This window comes from Mirounga leonina, unplaced genomic scaffold (assembly GCF_011800145.1).
Source record: "Mirounga leonina isolate KUSES-001 unplaced genomic scaffold, KU_Mleo_1.0 Mir_151, whole genome shotgun sequence".
Classification (NCBI taxonomy): Eukaryota; Metazoa; Chordata; class Mammalia; order Carnivora; family Phocidae; genus Mirounga; species Mirounga leonina.
In genome coordinates, this window is record NW_023270377.1 from 81,973,612 (window position 1) to 81,980,106 (window position 6,495).

A 6,495-nucleotide genomic window follows, 5' to 3' on the forward strand; every position below is an offset into this window, starting at 1 on the left:
ATGCGAAGTTGGCTTGGGAATCTCTCTCTCCCTCTCCTTCTCCCTCTTCCCACTCCCTCTTTCTCTCTTTCTCTAAAATAAATAAATTAATAAATTATTAAAAAAAAATATTTTTCCAGATTAAGATATTTGGAAATAGGAAGTTATGCTAGGAAAGGAAGTAGATGCTGGAACTCAGTCCATAATCTTGAACCAAGGCTTCTTCAAGTTGTATTGATTGATAATCAGAAAAAAAAAATTCGAATTTTTATGTTTGTATATGACACATGTAAGTGCACATATAAAAAATGAGACACTAGGTATCTATGAAATAGAGGGGAAATTTTATGTTTTTTGTGTTTCTATGTATTTCCTGATGCTTTCAGTAATGAACATGTATTAATTTTATAATAAAATATATAATTAACCATGAGTGTCCTATAGAACTGCATTAAACTACAGCATGCTTGGTTCAATCTTTATAAATGACAATGACTAAGCACAATATGGCTCTTTTATGTGCCAGGTCCTTTTCAAGTACTTTATCTACATTAAGTTATTCAAGCCTTACAAGCACCCTTTGATATGGATACTAATATTATTATTATTCCCTTTTTATAGCTTTGGGAGTGAAAGCACAAAGAAGTTAAAGAACTTGCCTAATGCTACAGCCAATATGAGAGGAAAGTAGATTTCAAACCAGTAGTTTTACTCTACAGCCTATTTATGAAATATATGTTTTGCAGAGATTGGGATGAAGGAAGAGATGGTAAATAAGGGTTCAGGAGAGAAAGAATAATCAGACATAGTCTAAGTCTTACAACTTCATATTAATGTACCTGCATCTGAATAAAAATTAGTGACAGTTTTTCCTCTGCATTATAAGACCTTTTTTTTTTTTTGACAGGTATGTTGTAACTCTGCTAGGAATAAATCAGTGAGATTTCTTTGAGAATATGATCAAGATTTGTTTGGGTGACAGGTATTACGAAGTGCTGGAAAGACCATTTTATACAAAAATATCCCATGGTCACAAAAATGTTATCATTAGAAAGTCATTTATCTTTCCATCTTCAAATAGTGTACATATTGTTTCAAAACTTGTATGTGTGTGAGAGGAAAACATGTATTAATAATGTTTAATACATGCTAATAACTAACTCAAAACTCATGGTTAAGAAAATGTAGCAGTAAATAAACACTGAGGAAGAGACAGTGTCAAGATTTAGAAAAAAAAAAAGGAAACATTAGCGGATTGATTTTTTGTCTCCTCATCGTGGCAGGTATGGGTGCAGACCATTATTAACAGGACCTGAAATTGAGTAAGGGATAGGAGGGCCTAGGTAGGGAGAGATAAGTAGGGGACTACGTGACTAGGCTTATGTAGGGGGCTATGTGATCAGGCTCACCAAAAATCCCAGAAACGCTGAGGCATAACAAACCAGAGATAAGGGAACAAACCAGACAACCCTGCCGTGGGCATCAGAGGTTGGGTCTTTTTATGGCAGTCTCATTGTGACCACAAGGAATGACCAGACTGCAAAGAAGAAATAAGCCATTAAAGATGTTATCACCAGTCCTTACTCAAACCAAGATGTCACAAGAATGTTAAGGCCACAAGCTCCCTAGTCAGTTCTGAATAAAAGACCATCAGTGGAGGCCCATGTTGGCAACCCTATTGGGACCCCTCTCACTCCTGAGAGCTTTTTTGTATCTTGCTTAATAAAACTCTTCCACTTTACTCACTCTCCTTTGTCCATGAGATTCATTCTTCAACTCGGTGAGACAAAAACCTTGCTCTCCTGCTTCAAAATATTCACTTAACTTGATAATCCATATTTAACTTACATTAAATAAGGGAAGATATACTGGGATCATAGCTCCAGGTAGTGGAGTCTTCTTAGAATTTTTATGAATTAGAAAGCTTTGCATATGCCAGATATGCTTATATAGTATGGGACTAAAAAAGAAGAGGTGAGTAACCTAAGTGACCCAAAGTGCAGATACCATGTAGGCTGAAGCATCAAAATTACATGAGGGGCTCTGTAGTATCAATTTTACCAAACTCCTTGACTAACCCTTCTTTGTATTGAATAGATATCCAGATCTTGAGAAAGTTCTGTAATGTCTCTGTGCCTCAGTGTCCTCATCTATAAAAGACAGTGATTCTAATGATTGCTGTTCCTAGGATTGTTAGGAGATAATTCAATATTTTAATGTGCTTAAGACAATATTGGTACATAGTTACGGCTACATATTTGTGCATGATCATACACATATATGCACATTTATTTTCCAACATCATCTTTATTCACTTCACCATCATCTTCAATACATTTGCCTTCTCACTCCTCCATTTCCCCATAAAAAAATGAGAATCACTTTTTGTAAAATTCCTAAGAGTATAATTTTCAGTTTTCTTGAGCATATACCAACAATCTAAATTCATGTATGCTAACCTTCATTATCTGATATTTATATTAAGATTTGCTTTATGTAAATAGTTTTGTGTATATTGTGAATAAATCAAAATAAGTATTTGATGAAAAGATATTTAAAAACTATGTTGACTTCTTCAAATTTTCCCTAAAATTTCAATGTGATTATTTCAATAAATTGGAATTGAAATATTTCTATAATATGTGTAATAATAGCTAAATTATTTATAAACTGGTGTGCTATTGTTTGCTTTCCCAATAATAAAAACAACACAGGTCTGTCGTAGAAATTTTTTAAAATACAGGAAAGTATAAAACTCACAAATTCCCATCAGCAATAATTGCAGTTTTTTATTATAACTTGCTAATCTTTTTTTAAATAAGCTTATTTTAACTAAATTGGAAGCACACTGTGCCAATTGTCTTGCAATTTGATTTTTCCACTTTATATCTAAGCTTTTTAAACTCCATGTATGTATACTTTCACACATGCAAATGGAGAATCTATGATTTTTTTGTCTTTAAACTTTTCTAATTGTAAAGGTAATAGCATATATTTGAAAAGATTAGCAAAATACAGAAATGTAAATAAAGAAATATAACCAGTTAATATTTTCCTCAAGGACAATTTCTGTTTCAGTTTTCTGTATATGTCTACAGTATATTTCCTTTACATATACATCCATATAGATAGATTTAGTAGAGTTATATATACTGTTAGTGTGGTGTTTTTACTTTATAATATATTTTGGCCATCCTTCCAAATCAGTACATTGAGATCTATTTGATTTCTTTTAAAAGCTGCATTTTATTTTATTATGAGAATATGTCACATTCATTAAGCCATTACTTTATTTCTGGACATTTGGGTTGTTTCCAGGTTTTGGCATCATGAACAATGTCTTAGTGAATCTCCTTATATTTTCATCTTTGTGCCCTGGTACCAGAATTTCTGTAGGACGAATTCCTAGAAAAGGAATTGCTGAGGCAAGGGAGAGGCATATTTATAATTGCATTAAATTTTGATAAATCTCCCTCCAAAGTGGTTGTAGCAATTTACATGCCCTAAAACATAGGAGAGGACCCGTTTGCTACTTATTGCATTTTTAGAGTTTGTCTTATATACTTTTGGTCATCTAAGAGGCCAAAATAAGTAATTTTCTTAATAGTGCAATTTGCCCCTTTATTTTAGACTGCTGGAATTTTGCTACTTTTCCATGAGTACCCAATTGAGTTTGCGGTTTTAGTAGGACTTTGATGCCTGAACACTATGGATTTTGATGAATTTCTTAACAACGTCCATGTATCTTTCTCTAGTTTAGAGTGGTGGTAGGCAGGGCTCTGGGAAAGTTGCTTACAGGCTGCATAAAAAGAGAAAGATGCAAATACACAAACCGAAATAAGACATACTTCCTGAACTCAAGCACACAAATGCTAGGAAAAAAATAAGAAGTTGGAAAAGAAGATATTATATCAATTTAGAGGAATAAAGAAAGGCTTGTAAAAGAGGTAGCATTTTTAATGCTCCCAAAAAATAAATGGAATTACAATATAGCAGTTGCAAATTATGAGTTTTACTTTAACTAATAGTTTAGTATATAGTTATTAAATGGTCAATTAATCAGAATGATTAAACTTTGGGTTTGTGTGTAAGCCCAACCATTATATGTAGTATCCCCTCAGAACTTTATTAATTAGGATCAACAAATCTCCTTTAGTTGCTGCTTTAAAGGAGTTCTTGAAGACTCAAGAAGTAAGACCACAGATGCATTAGCAGCAGTGAATACATGAGGAGAGGTCCTGGGAGCTGATAAAGTGGGAAATGTGAACAAACATTAAAAAGAATTCCACAAAACTGGACTCAAGCCATGTTTTGTTTTGTTTTGGTAAGATTTTATTTATTTATTTGACAGAGAGAGTGCAAGCAGGGGGAGCAGCAGGGAAAGGAAGAGGGAGAAGCAGGCTTCCCACCCAGCAGGGAGCCCAATGTAGGGCTCAATCCCAGGATCCTGGAAGGCAGATGCTCAATGGACTGAGCCACCCGGGTGCCCCTTAAGCCACGTTTTGAAATAATCTAGTGGCAGCATTGAATCATTTCATCCCAAACATCAGATTAATCATCGACAGAATTACTACTGTAATTCTCTCTTTAGTTCCTTTCAGCTCTGAGACTCTTATCAAATTGGGATTCTATTATCTCTTAGCAACCTCTTATCTCTGCTACCTTCCACAGGTATATCTTTTAGTTACATGCTATAAATTATGTTAAGCCTACTATCACTTCAAATTATTCATGTTTTAATAGGTTCTACTAAATAGTCCTTTTTGTTAGCATTCACCTTTTTTGTTTTCCTCTCTTAAGGATTGTCACCATTCCCACTCCTTACTCCATTATACTGGAAGCAATATTCTTTCCCCCACTCTAGAACTGGAAACCTTCCTACTGCCTGTTAATGTTAGCCAGGGCACTAGCCTGTGGTTGAGGTTCAGCTAATTGAATGCCCCTGGCTGGCTTTTGCATCCGGAACAAATGACTTAAAGACAAAGAGGTGATTAGTTAATGGAAGCCCTTTTGCTGAGATCTTGCCATTCCAACTAAGTGTTGATGGCTGAGCCTCCCACATCACAATGTCTGTAGCTGTCTTTTTCTGACCATTTTCCAATGCTGTTTCTTCACTCTCTCCACAATCTTGAGAACCACAATAGCCTTCCAGTAAATTCTTAAACTGACTGTTCCTTGCAATCTAAAGGATTCCTAAGTATTGTATCTAGCCTTTCCACTGGGTCATTATTTTTCTGGAAGTCTATTCTTGTTCACACAGGAGTAATCATTGGAAAGAAGGAAAACTTCCATTAAAAAAGAGTGAAAATGAAGAGTGAAAAATGCTAAGACAATAAAACCTTATGTTACAAGACTACATCAATGTCAGCTTCTGTTAATTGGGAAGAAGGACATATAATTAGAAATAATTGATGGAAATCCACTTGCTTAAATGGCTAATATATGAGGGGCAACATTCATGAAGTAATATTTGTAAAAGATCCTGTGTTCATACCACTGTAATAGGGACTACAGTGTTCTCTAACTGCTCTAGGTGACATATCCATTCTGAAAAAAATTATGACATTCAGCATAATCAACCCTCTATTTTTCTTTCACAGTAGGTGTTGAAAATTAGTATTAGACAATTTTTAGAGGGAATAATATAGCCAGGCTGCCTCTGCTTTATCTCTCATTTGCAACCCACCTAGAAGATGGGATGAGATACAGAAATAAAATTCAATGGGGATAAAGCTTAGCCAATAAATATCTGTCATGCTATTTTGTCTTATTCCTTTACATAAAAGTGTTTGGGGTTGTGGAGCTAAAAGAGTGCTGTGATTCAGAGGGTATAGGTTTCAGGAAACACTACCCAGAGCTGCCCAGCATTAGAAAGACCAGTGTTTATTGCAGTGTCCGGCTCGTAGAAGGAACTCAATAAGCATGTGTAGATGGAAGCAGAGAAAACAAGAGACAATGACAGAATAAAGGAAAGGAAAGGAGAGAAGGAAAGGGAAAAAGAATGTACGCAAGGTGGATTTTTGAACATTACAGATTAAGGAGATTTGCTTCTTCCTCATTCTTTGATGAGTTTCAGGGCCTGCATAGATTCTAGCATAAATTGCTACCAAAGAAGTTGAACAGAGATTAAATAAGATATATATGAAATTATTTCTCAACTTGAAAGCAGTGTATAGATATAAGATAGACTTTCATGTCAAATTTTCAGAAATCTAACAGAGCCCATTGCAAAGTTTATGGGTCCAAAATCCAAATCTGACATTGTCAGGTAGCAAAATAAGAAGGTCATTACACTGTAGTTATCATAAGGAATGACGGAGCATATGCATCCTATGTCTCAAAAGCTGTTTTAAAGTGACTCTGATACCATGCTTCAGTTTGAGAGACCAGATGAATAACTTCTGGGGGACCAGGAAATTCTGTTAACTTCCATTAAAATTGTCTTTTTCATGTCCATTTTTACTTCCTTTTCCTTCCTTCCTTCCTTCCTTCCTTCCTTCCTTTCTTTTTCTTTCT